Genomic DNA, 20,144 nt, shown 5'->3' on the forward strand with positions numbered 1-20,144 from the left:
ACAAAACTTCTTAAAGTCTGTCACTGCACATTTATTGCTGGTTACAGAGACTGAGATAGGTGAACCTTTCTTCATATGCATTTTTTACCAGCTTGCTAACACTGAATACAGTGTTATAGTGATACAGTGATACAGTGTTACAGTCCCAAGCACTTTTTACTAGCAGCTTGAAAATATGTCAGAATATTTATTTTCTTAGCTTTTGTTGAACAAAAGAACACATGAACTCTTAACCCTGCACTGTCAAATTTTACTGATAAAAGGAAGGTAAGTATTATGTAAAAGCGTTATCCATTAGTGGAACTCAAATAGATAATTGTTCATTAAAGCTGTGGATGTGCAAGCCTCATAACTTTGGTAGTCTGGCATTTGGGGTGTGGGGTGGGGATGAGCTAGGGGAACAGGGCAGGCTGGAAGTAGCTTTCACAGAATCACAGAATCGTCTAGGTTGGAAAAGACCTTGAAGATCATCTAGTCCAACCGTTAACCTAGCACTGACAGTTTCCAACTACGCCATATCCCTCAGCATTTTGTCAACCCTACTCTTAAACACCTCCAGGGATGGGGACTCCACCACCTCCCTGGGCAGCCCATTCCAACGCCTAACAACCTGTTCTGTAAAGAAATGCTTCCTAATATCCAGTCTAAACCTTCCCTGGTGCAACTTGAGGCCATTCCCTCTTGTCCTATCGCTTGTTACTTGGTTAAAGAGACTCATTCCCAGTTCTCTGCAACTTCCTTTCAGGTAGTTGTAGAGGGCGATGAGGTCTCCCCTCAGCCTCCTCTTCTCCAGACTAAACAACCCCAGTTCCCTCAGCCGCTCCTCGTACGACATGTGCTCCACACCCTTCACCAGCTTCGTTGCCCTTCTCTGGACACGCTCGAGTAATTCAATGTCCTTTTTGTAGTGAGGGGCCCAAAACTGAACACAGGAATCGAGGGGCGGCCTCACCAGTGCCGAGTACAGGGGTAAGATCACTTCCCTGTCCCTGCTGGCCACGCTATTTCTGATACAAGCCAGGATACCATTGGCCTTCTTGGCCACCTGGACACACTGCTGGCTCATGCTCAGCCGGCTGTCAATCAACACCCCCAGGTCCCTCTCTGACTGGCAGCTCTCCAGCCACTCCTCCCCAAGCCTGTAGCGCTGCTGGGGGTTGTTATGGCCCAAGTGCAGCCCCTGGCATTTGGCCTTATTGAAGCTCCTACAGTTGGCCTTAGCCCATCGCTCCAGCCTGTCCAGGTCTCTCTGCAGAGCCTCCCTACCCTTGAGCCGATCAACACTCCCACCCAACTTGGTGTCATCTGCAAACTTACTGAGGGTGCACTCGATCCCCTCATCCAGATCATCAATAAAGACATTAAACAGGAGTGGCCCCAAAACCAAGCCCTGGGGGACACCACTCATGACCGGCCGCCAACTGGATTTAACTCCATTCACCACAACTCTTTGGGCCCGGCCATCCAGCCAGTTTTCTACCCAGCAAAGTGTGTGCCCATCCTAGCCACAAGCAGCCAGTTTCATCAGGAGAATGCCATGGGAAACGGTGTCAAAAACCTTAATGAAGTATTTACAAGTACAATTACTTTGTATTTGCCAAAGAATGATACAGCAGGATTTACATAATAATTAAAAGCAGAAAGACCTAATGCAAAACATAGAAGCTCAGAGACTGGGCAGAAGGTTCAGGAAAGAAGGGACTTCTCTTTCCACTGAATAAAAGGACTAAAAGACAGTAAAGGCATTTCAAGCAGGGAAGAATTTTAGCCACAGGGTGCCACCCACCAATGAATTAATGCTCAATAATGCAAAACTCCCTCTTCTCAATAAATCAATGTGGATTTTGCATAAAAGTAAATGACAGAATATACAACTCTTTAAAATAAATATCAAAATAGTACTTATCTTCAAAGTGCTTTTCAAATATTTAAGATTTGTTTTGAAAACAGGAAAACAAAGAAACTATTGTTCTGTATGTGATATTTACAAGTAGATAAAGTGGCAGCAAAATTTTGTACACATTGAAGACTTGCTATTAAAAAAAGGAAATTATAAAATTTTATTTTAACCTTTCCATAGGATTATTTTTACGGGGTTAGTTAGATCCTTAGTGACTGAAATATTAGTGGGAGGGAGAGGGGGAAGTTGCTATGTTTGTGAATGACTAGGATTCTTTTTAAAAATGCTACCATCTGTGTTAAAACATACACATTTTTATTTTGCTTAGAAACTCTGAAAATTGCATTCATGTGCATGTGTTTCATGACTATAGGTCTGTAAGTTATAAAATAGTATGCAAAATATTGACCAGCAGGACCATCCATCAGAGTATCCAAACGTGCATTCACTCTTGATACTAATTGGTGTTAAGCATCTGACTTACAAATTCCACAGAACATTCTCACCAGTTTCTGTACGAGGTCTGCCTGCGAAAAAGTTTGCAGAATCACACACCTTACTTTTCACAATTTAATAAAACGAAATAAATTCCTGATTCTACAAAGAATTAGGTATGAATAATCTTACATAAATGTAACTCCATTCATCTTAACCTTTGAATCTTCTCCCACTGGAATTTAAAATTACTCTCTATCTATTTCTTAAACAAAAATAAAATAATCTAGATACTATCTTATGAATGTTTCCCATTGAAACATGTATTTGTTAATTAACTACTTTAGGTTGACTTAGATTCTCTTTTTATTCTCTGTTCTACTATGTTTTAAAGGCTACAAGCCTATAAAATGGTGAAATAGCTGCAATCACAATTTTCCTTGTTTGATCTCATCTATGGAGATTACAAAACTGAGGTCAACACTACTAAAAGTAGCTGTTGTGCTGCGGAGATCTTGAATACAGGCTCTCCAGCTCCATCTTCTGGTACTAAAGTACCTAAGGAAAAAAGTCTAGTACTTCAACAGCTAATTTTACCAACTATAAATGTCTTGAATATATGAAAGGGATTTCAGCAGGAATGAGCTTATTCAGAATATATGACACAACCTGGATTGGTAGTTTTTTTTACTGAAAGCCAATAATTTTTTCTGCCCAGTTCTCACATACTTTCCCCATTTCTTCTAATCCCCAATACATAATGTAATTAGTCTCGGAGATACTTCAATCTACAGGGACTAGATAAAAATAATTTTGGGATTATATTCAAGATTGAAATAGTCTCAAAATCAGTCTTAAAATCTTCTGGGACTCACTTATTCCAGATGTCATGTCACATATGCACAGTATTTGCACATGAGTCATTCTAGTCTGTACCAGAATAACAGAACCAGCTCAAAACCTAATCCTTGACTCCTTAGAATTTAAAATTTCCCAAGATTACTAAGGGTTTAGCCACATACTTACATTACAATGAACACTAAGAACAAACCTCTGGAAATCTTACTCTTGCTTCCTCCGGTAAACTATGTATGTAGGTGCTGAATATTCTAAACTATTCCAGTGCTAAAACAGTTCAGTGTTAACTCAAAATCAAACTGAAACACTGAAAAAGGTTAATCACTTTGACAAAGCTGGTTAAAAAACACCTTCTTAAAGCAATGTGCTGCTTATGCTTGCTTTAAGATTAGGAAGTATTTTAAACTGCTACTGTTCTCATTAATACTGTTTGAAGACCTTGAGCTCAAAAAACCCACAGTGGAGAGATATTTCCCTCAGTGCACAAACAGTTCCACTGTGTGTGACTTTCTGACACAAAACTAGAGAAATTAATCCCCAGATTTCTCAGAACCTGGAATATTTGAGTACTTAAAAATTGCAATCTTGGAAGTTAACTTAAGAATTTAGGTTTTTGTTAGTGGTTTTATTTATTTGTAATGTTTAAAATGATTCATAATAGACACCAGCATCTCAATTTCCCATTATTATTGCTACTGGAAATTTTGCTTTAGCAAATTGTTTATATTGTCGAAGTATTGAACTGTGTTGAGTTACATCATCATTTGGCTGAGAGTCCTCCAAGACACAAAAAGCTGCAGGAAGAGGCATTTGAAAGATGCACTCTATAAAGTGCATCCCCAATGCTGCAAGAAAACAAAAAATGCAAAGCGTTTGGCCTGATCACCTATGCTCCTTAAATATTATATGCATTTCATGTTTAAGTGGCTCACCAGTTTCCTCGACTAAGAGATTATAAAGCCAAGTTCATACCATAGTTTCAATTCTTACTTTCCTGCCCAAATTATTATACTGTCTTGTGAACTACTCAGACAGCTACTAAACTGTAAGAGATGATGGAAGTAGCTCTTACCTGCCTCACTAAAATTATTTGTGCTTTGAGGTTCTTGGGTGAAGAACGTTATTGAAGATCACAAAGAAAAGTTTTTTCTAGATTTATCCAGGCAGATGACCTAGATTTTCTTGATGGAGGGCATTTGTCTGTAATAGAGAATATACATAATAGAGTTCTGTAATTTTAAAACAGTATTTGAACGGGAGGGGGGAGGAAGAAGAGAGCTGAGAAAAGTTTCTGTTTGAATATAGCTCACAGATCAGATTAAAAGGCCTTCACCTAGGCTCTCACTGATTAACATTTGAGTCTCTCTGCTATCAAATTCAAATCTGATTCTCAGTTACCCAATTCTAGCAGGTTGTCCTGACCAGCAGGTTATTAGCTACTCTGCATCAGGCTTCTACTTGTGAATTCTCTAATTCTTTCTAGAAGGCGTATATGAAATTTCCAAAAGAGTCTCAAGTGTAAAACAAATAAATAATGAATGTGTTATATCCCATCGCCTTCAAATTACAAAAAAATATGATTTTCTAATGATGGATTCTTAGTGTCTTGCAATGGAAAAGGCTATCACAGTAAACCATTTTCAATCTAAAAAAATTACACCAAGGAAAATTTAGGGAGAATAATAAAAACATTGAAAGGTGGAGTGAATCCTTTGATGGAACTTATAGGAAGAAAACTTTTAAAAATTGTCTTCTAACATCTACATAAGAGTAAAAACAAATTTGAGGCTTTAAACTCCTAGACAGTCTAATTACTATCTACCTTCCTCTAATTTACTGAACACTTAAGTATATACATAAAATGGAATTGCTTCAACATGAAAGACTTATATGATGAGGGACATGGCAGTTAAAAGCCTGAATAAATCAGGAACTTCAGCTTGAGTCTGCCACAGCCAAAAAATTCTTTTAATATCTGGATAGCATTACCGTATTGTACTAGCTGTCCAGCTGAACTACTAGGTATCTAGATCAGAAATGCTAGACAATGTCTTTTTATAAAACACTGGCATTCTTCAATTAAAAAATGCAAAATTCCCAATGTTCTAGAGGTTAACTTTACATCCAAATTATGACCCACTACACACAATCCTCACTCTAGCAGGAAGCTCACCTTCATCTGGAAGTCTTTGTGCTGCTCCAGGCAGGAATCACATTATTTTCAATAAATGGCTGGAAAGCCCTACAAGCACTGTTTGTGGCTGAAGAAAAACTCCTCTAATGTGCAAATGAGACAGCTGTAGTACACCCTGTTTATAGGGAGAAAAAGACCAGAAGGAACAACAGAGTTATACTGAATGAAATATTCTGCTATAGATTATAAGCAGCTAAAATCAAGCACTCAGGATGCCTCATCATCTTAAGTCAGTTCTGTGTTGTATCTAACACCATCTAGCCAAGAAATACAACTGGAATTATGACATCAAGCTGGTTTAATTTTGCATTCCTGATCAGCTAAGTGTTGTCCACAAGTCTGAGAATCTTGCCCCAAATTTTCTGAAGGGTAACAACCTGATCAAGACCATTTATCAGCTGTTACAATTTTACAGTATTTTTGTCATACACATAACAATTCACTGATTCTTTCTCAACTTCCCCACCAGAGTAGCCAAAGTTAATGTATGACCACTAAAATCCTAATCCCACTGTGGTATGCAAAGAGTTTTAAGAAGTGTAGTGCTAAAGTGACATTGGAGACTACCTCAGATCATTTCTGTAGTATTCTTTACTCTCTAATCTCCATTATATTTTTTAATTTTGTTTATCATCTTTATCCCTTGGTAAGAGCACCCCAAACTTACCTGCAGACTTACCCAGGTCAGGGACCTACCTTAGCATTCTCTTCTTTAAAGTTCAGTTACCAACCACTTGTACTTTTAAAGAGATAGAAAGAACTGTCTGTCTAGTGAGGACTGTTCTGGTGGGCAATGTCCAAACTCTATGAACACAAAAAGAGAAAGAGATTTAATGAGTAGGCAACAAGGTCACTAAAGTTCCTCAATTACTTGAAATGGACTTGGATTTTGGAAGAATGTTATAATTATTAACAGCTGGGTGATGACTTAACTATAATTTAACAATTTATATTTAATTAACTATAATCAACTAGAAGAGCGATTTCATACTGTTTGATATATCCAGCGGATTATCCTGATACCTGGTTAGTTGATCCCACCACCATTTTTCTTTGCCCTACCAATCCTGCACTGGAGATCCAAAGAGCTGAGAAAGCATGGAATATTCCATGTAAATGGTGGGGTTTTGCAAATATGTAAGTAGCTATTAAATCTGAAATTCAGTTCTGGATTAGTGCCTGTTACTATCTGGGACTGACTTCTGAATCGCTGTCGAACCATTATTTGCAAGCAAGCTAGCAGTACAGTTAACTTGCCATTAAGATCTTGAATGTAGGATAATTTAATGCTTCCTTGTTACTACTTCAGGGTTGTTTTTCAAACGTCTTTTTAAAATATCATTCCCATGTGACTAACCACTTTTCTTATAACAACACTTTTTTAAAATGGATTAGTATTTTCTTTCAAATCTAGCAAAAAGGAAAAGCAGCCTTTGCTTTTCTGATGCTTGTTTAAAGGTGCCAGAAGGTGCATTATTATAACCACCACCTTTATGAATCCATTTTTTATCCCTTGCCAATGATATTCATATGACAGCCACATATAAGATTCATAGCTGACTTGCTCTCTTTTTGACTATCTCTCTGATCAGGCCCCAAACCTTTCTACAGAGGTCTTGAAACGCTCTTTGTAAGTCTCTTGATCAGGATGATCTCCAATTTTTAAATTTTCTTTGTAATGTTAATGCATTATCTTTCTTATATAGAGACAGAATGGGTGAGGTTGGAAGGTACCTCTGGAGCTCATCTTGTCCAACCCCTCTGCTCAAGCAGGGCCACCCACAGGAGGCTGCCCACCACCATATTCAGATGACTTTTGTGTATCTCTAGGGATGGAGACTCCACAGCCCTTTTGGGCGACCTGTGCCAGTGCTCAGTCACCCTCACAGTAAAATGTATTTCCTGATATTCAGAAGGAACCTCCTGTGTTTCAGTTTGGGCACCACTGAGAAAAGCCTGGCTCTGTCTTCTTTGCACCCTCCCTTCAGGTATTTCTACACATCAAGAAATCATCCCCGAGCCTTCCCTTACACATGCTAAACAGTCCCAGCTCTCTCAGCATTTCCTTGTAGGAGAGAGATCCATCAGTGCCTTAACCATTTTAGTGGGCCTTTGTTAGACTCTCACCAGTAGCTTCATGTTTCTCTTGTACTGGGGAGCCCAGAACTGGACCCCGCACTCCAGGGATGGCCTTACAAGTGCTGAGCAGAGGGGCAGGATCCCTCAACCTGCTGACAATGCTCATGCTAATGCAGCCCAGGTGTTAGCCTTCTTTGTAGCAAGGGCACATTGCTGGGTCATGTTCAACCTGGTGTCCTCCAGGATCGCCAGGTCCTTTTCTGCAAAGTTGCTTTCCGGACAGTCATGTGAGTTGTCCCCCCCAGTATGTACTGGTGCCTGGGGTTGTTACTTCCCAGGTGCAGGACTCTGTTGAACTTCATGAGGTTTTATCCCATGGGATATCTGTCTACTGTTGTTGGGTTTTATTATTACATTTGAAGAAGACTGTCTATCTTGTACAAACAAGGAAGGGCAGTAACTGCTTTTTAAAACAGTGCTAAATTAAAATGAGAAAGTCTCTTGCATCTTAACAAGGTAAGGTACAAATCACACAGAAAGACATTCTGAGAACAATGTTTCTTCATGGAACACAGGAGACTACAATTACTATCCACTGAGGTGGGTAATACACTTCTGAGTATTTGTTAAAAAACTATATGCATGTTTTTACAACAATATATTAACTGTTACATATTTGAATATATTCTTGTAAAATAAAAAACACCACAGAAAAATAAATTACCAACCTTCTCCCTATACTTAAAGAATGATAATATTTCTGAAATGAGAATTCAGAGCCCCACCAAATTAATTTCACCTTTCTCCCTTTCCTTTGATCAGGGAATTTGCCACATCCCCTACTTCTGGTTTCATTCAGTTTGAACTTCTGTTTGTGCAGTGATTTCCTTTTAACATTTTTGGATTTAAATTAGTCCCTGAAGAGATAACTGACAGAAAAGTTTACTGTGATGTCAGTTTTTAGAGCCTTTCTAATTACTTCTCCCCTCCCCCAGTACCTACAAACATCTAATCTTCTCCACTATGCTGCAAGCCTATTAAAATTAGAACCCTAATTAAGAATATTCAGATGACTATATTTTGCCTGGCTGATGGCTCCACTACAGTTGCTTGACTCATCCTTCAGACTATAAAGAAATAAAAAAAGTCTAGGAAAAGTGAAATGGAGACTCTATGTTTTTATATAAAACCACTTAATAGATTTGGAACAGACCTCTTCCTAATGAAGAGTTCCTAAAGGAACTGACTGTGAGAGACTGAAATGTCAAATGACTGTCTCAAAGCTTGCTTGTGTCTGTGCAAACCTTAAGGACAAGCTGCAGCCTTTGGATTAGTCTAAGGAATGTCACCCAAGTGAGCAGGAGTGTATTGAAGGATTCACCCCCCACTCCCTTGCGGTTGCATTGTCAAACTCCTTAGACAAGCCTCAAAGGGGCAGACATGAACTAAGCGGAAACCAAATGTTTATCAGTGGCTCCATCCTGTAGCCATTTATGGCTCTATTGTGTACACCAGACACCATGCTTGCCTTGCCTAATGAACTGATAAGACGGAGCATTTCTGCCCCAGAAGCCGGATAGAGCAAAAACCTGTGGGACCAGAGGAAAAAAAAAATGAAGGTGGGCAGATACGATGCGGATACGATGAACTTAAAAAGGCAACAGAAAACTTTGCTGTGTGTGCACCCACCTCCGAAAAACTGAAGACTGAGGACCAACGGGACGCCACTGGATCCATGGTGGTGACTATTCTTGTGACTTTGTCCTGCACACTTGCTTGATTTCTGTCTTTTCCTTCCATTCTGTCCTATCACTACCACTCTTCACTTTTAATAATAAAAACTGTTTTGGGTGTACAGCATTTGACCTTTTTGTGTCTTAATCTTGCTCTTGGGATCATATCGAAACCTCCCCCAACATTGGATTGGGACACTGACTCTCAGAAATTGCTTAATATTTGACAGTGTATCTAAATGACTGCAGTTCGTTTTTTACAAATACGAACCAATATTTTCACTACCATATGTGGTAGTTGGTAATGTTGAGTTTGAAAGGAAGAGTACTGCAAGGCTAATTTCTCCTTCAACCCCTGCTATTATTATGTACATCACCAGCTTATTATCTTTACTGAGACTTGCTGCAAATTTAAAAAACCCTAAGAGAGCTGAGAGAGTATTCCTACAACAGCATTTACCCACTGTATCATTAGTGTTCTTGTTACTGTAATTTCACAGTTCTGAGCAACAATTATTTGATTTATGAGAAGTATCATTTCCATTTTATGGACAGGTAATTGAGCTCTATGATACATTAATTGATTTGCAGGGGAAATATATTAAAAGCTGGCTGGAAAAGCAAATTATTCAGGATCTTCATAATCTCAATGCGTTTTAGAGCTACCACTCTAGGACCACTAAAGAAGTTTGTTTTAGCTGATGTCAGCAAAGCTACAATTTAGTGTTTGTCCAAAGAATGTTCACATTCTAAAATGAAAGTGAGGTTAATGTGGTTTCATGAGCTATAAAGGCATAATTAAAGGTTACTGTTTACTCTCAGTTCAGGATCACTTCTTAGCTCAAGGTATATTTAGTGAGAAAAGCTAAGGCAAAAGATGAAATTCAACAAAGTATTGCTGGTAAAGTGAGTTATGAGTTATACATCAAAATTTTAACAGAGGTGATCCAATCACAAGTCATGCCTGACTGTGATTCAGTGCTGCAGCTGATAATACCCAGAGTGCCAGTGATCTAATAATTCATGAGAAACAAGTTGCCAGATCAGAGTCTGGGACAGTTATTAACATTAACAAAATTTAGTTAATAAAAACAGAAAAGACACAAAAGGGCCACATCAAATTCATTCCTAATGCAACTTAATTGACAGTCATCTAAACTTTGTAATTTTATTGTGTGTTTTTTTAAATAACCACTGATGTTTCAGAATCAGTGAAAGATGGTACATACTCAAAAGTGATGTTATTCCCTCCGAGTAAACAAAACTCTACTGGTGATGAATTTGCCTCTCTGGTCCTGATCTTTACTGCCATAGGGATTTCTGTCTTTCCAAAGAGTATATGAAAATCCTGTTCTTATGACAGGGTAGTAGTTTTACACTCATTTTGCATAGGTGTAAATCACAAGGTGAAGTATAAAGCTATAAAAGACTGAGCTCCTGCTTTAAAATTCGTGTTTTTATGAGCTTCTCACTACAGGCTTTATTACTCAAAGAAGCAAAGGTTAGAAGTGTTAATAATGTGAATGAAATAAACAATTATGTAACATCTTCCCTAACAAGACACCTCAATAAAATCTTAACAAGTTAATTTATTGGGAAGGTAGGTACGATCTTCTTATTCAATATCGCATCTATAGAATCGTTAGTTAACACTAAAAAGTCGGGATTATATTGCAACTGACTGAATTTTGTGAATCAGTGGGTACATTAATATACATAAGAAAATTCAAGGACAACAAACCTGAGTATGCGTCGCTCAGATGTAGTCATGGAAAATTATTTATCACAGTATTTCTGTTATATATAAGTAAGCCTACTGCAATACGAATTTAACACTATAAAATCTTGAGTTTGCACCAGCATTCTGACACAATTTTTGATCAAAAGAACAACCCCACCTTACTAGGTTAAAAAGCATGTGGATAAATGAAAAAAAAAAAAAAAAAAAAAAGAAAAGGAGATTCTATAGCATTATAATAATTTACAAATTTCTCAACAGGAAAGATGTTTCTTCTAGTTTGCTAAATGTTGGTTTTTAGAAAAGATCTTGCTTCAAGGTATTACATGTTCCTGCGTTATAGTACTGTGTTGTAAATCCGCTGTTCTGAAAGATTAGGGCATATGCCCTTTTAAGTTCTGTATTTTGTTTGGTGGTTGGAAATTATAAGAAAAGGTGGTTGTGCGTTTTGTTGATTTTTTTTTTTTTTTATTCTAACAGAATACAAAAATTTTAGGAGGAATATTTTAACAAACTGGAAAAACTTTTATAATCTGCATGATACACTAAAATGGGCATGAATACAATATAGAAGTTCAGCCCCAAATAGAAATAACACATTTGTATAACTTCCTATTCACATTACAGAGTGTGTTTATATAATGTACTTCAAATGCTGGTAGTATCCCATGAAATGTTGAATAATGCTCTACTCCCAAACAATCCTGCCCAAATATTAAGTTCTTTTTCTGCTCTCCCTGTAGCTACTGTGGGAATACAGATGCAAAAAGAAACACTCCTCTCTGAGAATTAATCTGTTCTTGGAAGTTGTTTGTATCTGAATCCATAAATTCCCCATGACTTCATCATAATTTTGGCAACCAACAACTGTGATTGAACAATAGATAACTTCTATTAGGAGTGATGAATACACACAAATTTACCTGGCAGACTATTAAGTAAGGAATCTCCCCTTTTCAGTGTTCAGACAAATAAAATGGCTTTCCATAACTTAGCACTAATATCCAAAGCAAGCAGTGTGTGCCAATTAAAAACAAAAAGACAAAACAAAAAATATTTTGAGATAATTGTTTCTAGGCAATGTGGCTGACATTCTGTTTTCAGGCAAAAGTTACTAATAACATTGAAGCAGTGGTGGAGGGCAGAAAAGCAACTACATTGGGTTATAATCATTCCTCCAGTGTGAAAAGTTCCTACAAGGAAAGTTCCTTACCTAATTTTGTAAAAGTTCAGGTTGTTGTTTTGGTTTTTTTTTGTTTTTTTTTTCCTTTATGATCTCATGCAAAAATGGTGACAAAATGAGAAAGGAATAGGAAAGGGTTGGCTGAAGGGAGTCAGCTGATTATCGCTGATTTTGATCCAAAATATAGCACCCTGACTGTTAATTGCCAGTAGCTGATGCAGGGACTTACAATAGGGCCCTTCCTTTTCCTTGGAAACAAAGCATAATAACAATGCAGAAAAAAAATTGTTAGCGTAAGTAAATAAAGCATATTTGTACCATGGCTGTTCAGGACTACTGCTGATAACCTGGCATGTGGCAAATCCTAATCTTACCTCTATCCATTTTAATAGCTGGGCTTTCATAGTTTATTAGACTTCTGTATTTCTGCTTGTGACTTTTGGAAGATCGACTGGGCACTTGTAGGGTACTCTAACACTGTATGTGTTCTGGATACATCTGAATCACTGTATAAACAACCTATCATGAATCTGCACATACGCAGTGGCCAGATTTCCAGATTACTCCTCCTGCTCCAATTGACCTGCTGGACATTCAAGGCAAAAGGACAATGACTTATTTTTCCATAAAGTCCACAGAAATCACAGGAAAAGCAGGACAAAAATTACTCACAAAAGCAGCAGTCTTTAGCCAAAAGCAGTGGAGTCATCAGGTAAGTGTTTTACTTCTTATAGTATTCCACTTGCAAAAGTTCCAGTTGAGTACCTGCTGAAAAGCAGAGATTGTACTTCATTTATATTTCAAACCATAATAACAACTCTGTTGCTATTCAAAGAATGGAGAAAAAATCTGGGGGTTTGTTAGGTTTTAAACAGTTTCCAATTTTAGGCGTAATAGAAAACAAAGTGAAAATTTGTACAAGTATCAGGAATTAAAAATAGAAATATGGAAGAACACAAAATGCTATACTCATGCTATTGTTTTTTTCAGCAGAGCAGTCTTCACAAACACATAAATAAATTTTTTCCCCCAATGAAAAAATATGTATCTTATAACCTGTAAGACAAGCCATAAAACCAAAGTAAACCCCATTCCTGTAAACAGAAAATGTTCTTTAAAAATTCAGTTTGGGGAGCATAAATATTTAATTGTTTTAAGCATGTCTTAGAAGCTCAGAATTACTCAAAATAGTGTCATGAACAAACAAAAAGCAACCTAAACTCTTTTAGCAAAAAATACCTTATGAAAAAGCCTTTTCTTAAAATCTTTCAGTATTTCAGCATATTTAGATCGATAAAAAATGTTTTGAAGTATTACTTCATGTCTGAATCTTTCAGGTAACTCAAACTCATGACATCAGTGGGGAAGGGAGACAATGAATGCTCCTTTTATTATTTGAATGACTACTAGGTTTTGACATATACAATATTAATAAAAATAATTTTTTCACACAGGATTTTGTTAGAATAATAAGTTGTTTATGACCAAGCAACTTGTTATATGTTTAAAAACCAAAATGAACCATTCAAAGTAGTAGGAAAAAACTGTAATCTGAGGCTTTTTTGATGAAGATATATGCTTTGGGATAATTTATAACCTCACAGTCTGCTCCACTGTGACGCCATACAACAGAAAGACACATTAGAGAATGAATTCAGGTGGACACCCCACTTCTGTTGTTCTGAACAAATGAGATGGGCAGAAAAACTCTCTTTATAGATCATGCTCCTTGCTTCTGTGGGGTCTGCCAGTTACTATGTCCCACCATAAACTGCTGGCAGCAACTAAGCCAGGATCTCTCTTGCTCCCCACCAGCTTTCCTGGTGAAGAATATAGTTTTGATGCATTTTGCACCTAGTCAAATTCTGAGCAGCGCCACATGCACTCTCCAGATTAATTTGAGTTAGCTTTTTATGAATAATTCACTCAGCCTTACAGGCTCCAGTGTTTGATTGTGTTATATGCATATTCAGAATCAAATGATGAAGTAAATTCACTCTTATCACTATATGGTATAGCTAAGCAGCAGACACATTTCGCAAGGTGTCAAATTTGACATCCTCATGTGACAAATTTCCCAATTTCCAGACATATTTCCCAATGCCTTGCTCTAAGCATTAAACAACTGGTTACACCATTTAGATTTATTATTTGTTGAATGTTAAGTGAATCCTGACTGATAATTAATATCACTGGGGACTACTAATTATAAAATATACATAGTCCAAATTTTGATAAATAGAAATTATTAAGAACAATTTTAAATCTAAAATGAAAAACATAATTTCTGGAGCAATTATTTTAAGAAATTGCACTAATAAATGAGAAGACATTATATACAGTTTAATCATTAGCAATTAATTTATATAATCACAGTAACAATAAGATATATGTACAGCAATTACAAGTGTTATGTGTTCCAAGAGTTTATCTAATCATAATATCCAAGTATTACTTTCTAAATAACACAAAATAATTTGTCTGATTAAAACTTTGTTTAAGATAATACCCAATGGGCACAACTAAGAGCTAAAATTAATGGCAAGTGTTAGCTTTGAAAGATAGACATTTATCACTGACAAGTAGAAAGATACATATAGAGTACACATACAAATGTATACCTATAGTTAACACATATGTTCATACTATAGACATTAATTTTCATTAAATTTACATCAGATAAAAAACCTGTGAAAAATTCTACTATACAGAGCTTGTTTGAATGACCACAGTTCTGTCTAAAAACACAGACAAGAAGCAGTCCTGCTTCTCAGAAATATTCCTCCATTTCTACTTACAGTTTTAGAAAAATATATGGCAAAAATAAGCCTTCCATTACGTTTCAGCATTTGTTGCTCTAAGTAATTATTACTATTATTAATTTTAAATTATGTCTATCTAATTTTGGCACATTTCTTAAAAAGTAAAGTACCTTGAATATTTAAAATCTCTCATTTTAAAGTGTGATATTCCAGATAGTTCAGCTTTGTGCAACACCTCAGGTTTATTGTTCAGATATATATTCTGAGTTCAGAACAAATTTACAAATTGTTTTAGTTGGGTTGAATTAGACATAGAAGAGAACCACACACCCACCCCCTCAAACTTTACACTCATATTCTCTTTCCTCAGCAATGATCATTTGATTTTTCTGCATAGGTTGTTTTCATTCTCGCAGCAGCAAACCAGTTTAAATGGTGAATCATTTTATGCTGTTCCCCAGGCACTGCTAATCATGGTAATCTAATCTGTTCAAATTAACTCACATGCCACAGTTCCACAGACAATTAACCCTTGTATTTCAGTGGATTGTGTAAATCAAATCTCAACCACATTACCATAATCTTCTGCACACTATGTAGATTGTTTCAGTATTCATAATTGGTCATAAAGATTTTTCTTTTACATGATTTCTCCCAACATTCTAGGTAAAATTCAGAAAACAGAAACAACAAAATCAATCCATCATCTCAACAATTCACAATGTCATACAGAAAATACCAATTTTCTTTATGATTACAATCTAGCACTCACAGCATCTATTGGATCTGAATCAATGAAGGCAGACTATCTTGTCAGTATTAACTATGGCAGGGGGCCCAAAGGCCATCCCTTTAAGGCTCTGGGTTTTATCCCCAGTAATGGTCCCCTGACGCCATTTCCTAGTCTCTCAGCCTGTCTTGCACTGTGAGGTACCTTTCAGGACAGGGGGCCCTTACGCCTCAGAAGATATCTCCCACTGGGGGCTGCCAAGTAGGGACTAACGAGGAGTTAGTTCATCACTGGAGCTAGCACCCACCTCACTCCTACACTTGAACTGTGAGGGACAGACCACCATGGCTACACCACAAGATTAAGGGCAGGTCTTGCTCTAAAGAGAACTCACAAACCTGGGAGCTGGAAGCAAGAACAGAAACCAGACATCTTATAGACATATGAACAGGTTTTGTAGTGGTTTATGTACTCTTTTACCTGGGGATTTGCCCTTAAAATGTTGTCTGCCTTATGTTATTTCTATCCAGGTCAGCTCTAAAACTATGCAGGGGAAGCAGACCTGTTTCTTGATTTGGAAGAACAGACTGGGATGTAGGGATGTTTTCTTAGTGCAGTGTTACATGGCTGAGGACAAATTGCTCTTACCGTAGCTACTTGGGGAGTTTCTTCTGACAATGCTTGTGCTTCATGGCCGATTAGGTAGCAGTTTCAAAACATATTAGAGTTGACCACAAGACAGACTATTAAACTTTTTGACAAGTAATTTGACTTTCATAGGACTTAGCTGATTAAAAATTCACTGCCCTGTATCTACCACTCATGAAGGGCCTTGTCTTTGACCAAGACAGTATGAAATAAGAGAAAAGTGAATTTTCTCCAAAGCAAAATGAGACAGCAAAGTTTGAGACATATCTGTGTGGTCTCTCTACTCTCTAGTCTGGAGAAGGATATGAATTGTATTTCTATACATGAAAATCTAAAAAGAATAAAAGAAAGGAGAAAAAAAATCAAATCCCCTTTGAAAGGCCTATGTTTTGTCCTCTGGTAAGTTTTCCTGACTCTGGGCCAAGCTTGCAGACTCAGTAGAGAGAGAAGTTCCCAGCAGAGAGATAACAGAGAGAAAATAGAGAGCAGAACAGCATACCAAAGAGAGCAAGAATCTGTAGAACAAGGGCTCAAAGACATCTTTTGCAGTATGTAACTAAATTGAGAGCATCCCAGCCAAGGGGTGGGATGGGGAAATCTCCTTGAGGACCTGAGTGATCCTCAAGTATTGATTTAACACAGAAGTAGACACAAAGTTGACAGTAGTTATATACAGTTGGAGATCTTATGATGGATACATGAGCCCTATGACACATTCAAGACTGTGGACTGCTTATAAATAGCTCACAACATAAAAATAACTCTCAGAATTAGCTGCCAGAAATGCTGTGGCAAAAATCCCTTAAATCATTTTCTTCTATATGTTGCACAGAAGTGATTTGTTTTGAACTTCTCATATCTAAAAAATGAATTCCTTTCATGTTAAAAGGACACATAGTTTACAGGGTAAAATCTGTTTCTTGATTAAAAAATTATAAAAATATTATATTTCTACAACCATTTCCTGTGTTGTACTTTATAGCCCAATAAAATAATTAGCTCTGCCATGCCTCAAGTGACTTCAAAGTCATCATTAGTTGATACTAAATAATCAGAACACTGTTTAAAATACAAAGTAGTTATCAACATATTCCAAATATTTTTAATTTAAGAGATTATTTGAAGATCACAAGATAATGGCTAAGTCCCTTGATGATTTTTCCATCTGACAGTGCAGCCACACATTTTGTCGGCTGAAACATAACTCAGATTCATGCTGTGTTATCAACACATTGGAATAGCAAGTATTTTAAACTAGTCTGAATACTTTGATGTGCAGGTTCCTGCCTCATTGTGCGTTCATGGTCATTCTTTAAATTTAGAAGCATTTACCATTTTGCAGTATACAGGGGTTTTTTATGTTGTCTTGCTGAGAGTTTTAAGAAACCTCTCTCTGCAGGCAACACTGGATTGCAAGCACAGACATACAGAAAAGCTCAGATACTTCACAAAGCCAGGACGTTCAGTTGCCTACCCTGCATTTAGTCTGAGACGGAGATGATAAAAGTCCAAATTCTCTTGCAATTACCAAGCTAAAAGCAAGCAATAATGGGACAAGATATAGAATCAATGCAACAGCATTTTTACCTATTCTTTTTTCCCAAGTAGTATCATTTTCCAGTCACACTAAATTTCATGTTAAACTGGGGTACTAAGCTGACCTTTTAGGTCCCAATGAATAAAGTTACATTAAAACCTCTTCTGTCTTTGGAAAAGACACATTCAGTTGCTTCTCCTTCATCAAGGACAGTTACTTAATCCTTTCATTACAGATGTTCCTGCCAAATTCTTACAGTACACATTTTCTTTTATTCCCCTGTTATTACTTCTCCCCAAATACCCAACAGCCAGAATCAAATGAAGCTTTTTTAATACTCTTTACTGTACAGCTTGTGACTTAGAAAGGATAGCAGTGGAGCTTATATCATGTTAACGTTGACCAGAATTTACATGGAAGGAATTACATCCTAACAACATGCTTTAGTTTTCTAAATCTGATCTAACATACCAAGTGCTACAGTTACTATGTTCAGTCACTAAACTCAAAACTCAAAGCACAACAATCATAAATATCTCGAGTAGTAATGCACAATCCATGTGAATTCCAATGAAAATAAATATGCAGCAGTACAAACACAGAGCAACTGCATAACTCTCAAGAAGACCTTTAAGAGCCTTTAGATCTCAGTAAGATTTCAACTCCCCTGAAAGGAGTCTGTGGATGCAAAGTGGTTTGCATACTGCATGAAAAGGCATATCTTCACGTATGGGGAGGTCTGTTTCTAGGATTTGATTCCCAAATGATATACACTAGTGGCATCCAGAAGCGGTTAACTGCTTTATGACATTGCATTAAGAATTTTTCCTTTGTCTTAGGAAATGTTCTGAAATAATTCCATGATATTTAACTAGCAGGGCATAAGCAAAACTGGTTCTGTAACACATAATATCTGGGCTGAAGGACATAAAATTTTCACAATCATAGAAACAAATCTTACAGATAGGTCTCCAGTACTGCTGCAGCTATATCCTTAATAATCCCCATAACTCAGTTGTAACAGTGTTCTTCAGTTTACCTGTTTTGTTTTACTGTGATGATTGCTTTAGACTAGCCCCACTATCTAACTGTCTACCTATCTATCTACCACTCTGTGCTGTAAAAAGCCACAAAAAAATTTATCCCCACTGCAGTTTGCAATCTGAAATTAAAACGAAGAAATAAATAAGCATTAAAAAGCACAAGGAAACAATAGGACAACAGTGGTCACAGTGATGGGATGCAGTCTCAAAGTATAAGCCACCTGAGCATTGGTGTGGCTTCTTTTGGATATAACACCAGAGGAGTTACAGGAGAGGATATGACAGAAGGTAATTAAATCAGTTTGCAGATATTTAGAAAGATCATAGTGGAAACAGCATAATATTTTTCAACAATTAATAAGTGGATGATAAAGTCTGGTATCATAGGTCCACTGGAGATGGAATCAACTTTTTAATGATAATTAAAATAGAGATAAGCCACAAAACTCCTCAGGAAGAATGGACAAGACCCTTCTGATCCATGATACCAAGAGGGAGGCAGTTTAAAAGAGCATGGTTGGGAACATGCGATTAAACATGATCACTAACAGAGAACCAGAAAGAGGCAATTGAGAGGTTGAGGCTGTATCTCCTGATACTGACTGGGGAGGATAAGCAAGTAGAAAGCTCAACTTACCCTTCCCCCGCAGAGGTAGGAAAGACTATATGAGGAACTTTTTCCTTGCAGAAAATGTGACCTCGGTGTTTATTTAGGAGTAACTTTTCATTCATATTGAAACTGGTCAATTAACATTAAAAATGCAAAAGGAAAGGCTATAAAATCTGTCTTTGGGATCATTAATTTTTAATCATTCTTTTTAAATGACCAAACGAAAACAAAAACAAACTCTGTCATACTCCCTGCTTTGTGATGTGGAGCTGCATAAAAACAGTTACTTCTCAGAGTCAGAAACACAGGCACTATAAACACGGGCTCCTACACAAAACCAAAACGAAGATCTCATAGAGGCTGACCCTGCAGTTTTTGCTTGTGCAGAGCCACTGTTAATTCTGGAGCCAATGAGTGTGTGAGGACATTGAGATGTTCCTCTTCACAACTAAGCTCACTAATGGAAACAGGTGCTGATTAAAATGGAGACTTAAGAACCCTCTTCTGAGACATGTGGTCCTTTAAAATCCCCTTGTTCTTACTTTCCGTTATAATATCTTTAGAAATAAATGCAACCCCAACTTTTATTATTTCTGTGACAACTAGTTTCAAAAACATCAGTATTAGCTTTTAGTCCAGATTCCACGTCACTATAAAAAGTTCAGTACCTGGATTACATTGTTTTCTATTTGTA

At 37.0% G+C, this 20,144-nt stretch overlaps 1 long non-coding RNA gene across 1 annotated transcript in view; it reads right to left on the reverse strand.

Annotated features, from left to right (window-relative positions):
* Window positions 1-4,267: 4,267 nt before the first annotated feature.
* LOC141922352 (uncharacterized) overlaps window positions 4,268-20,144 on the reverse strand; it is a 28,025-nt gene continuing 12,148 nt past the window's right edge. Inside the window, exons 2-5 of the long non-coding RNA XR_012622960.1 lie at window positions 12,793-12,888; window positions 6,055-6,191; window positions 5,367-5,502; window positions 4,268-4,393 (exon numbers count right to left, since the gene is read on the reverse strand). This is a non-coding gene — a long non-coding RNA (uncharacterized LOC141922352). The remainder of the gene's footprint in view (window positions 4,394-5,366; window positions 5,503-6,054; window positions 6,192-12,792; window positions 12,889-20,144) is intronic.

Source organism: Strix aluco, chromosome 4 (assembly GCF_031877795.1).
Source record: "Strix aluco isolate bStrAlu1 chromosome 4, bStrAlu1.hap1, whole genome shotgun sequence".
Taxonomy (NCBI): domain Eukaryota; kingdom Metazoa; phylum Chordata; class Aves; order Strigiformes; family Strigidae; genus Strix; species Strix aluco.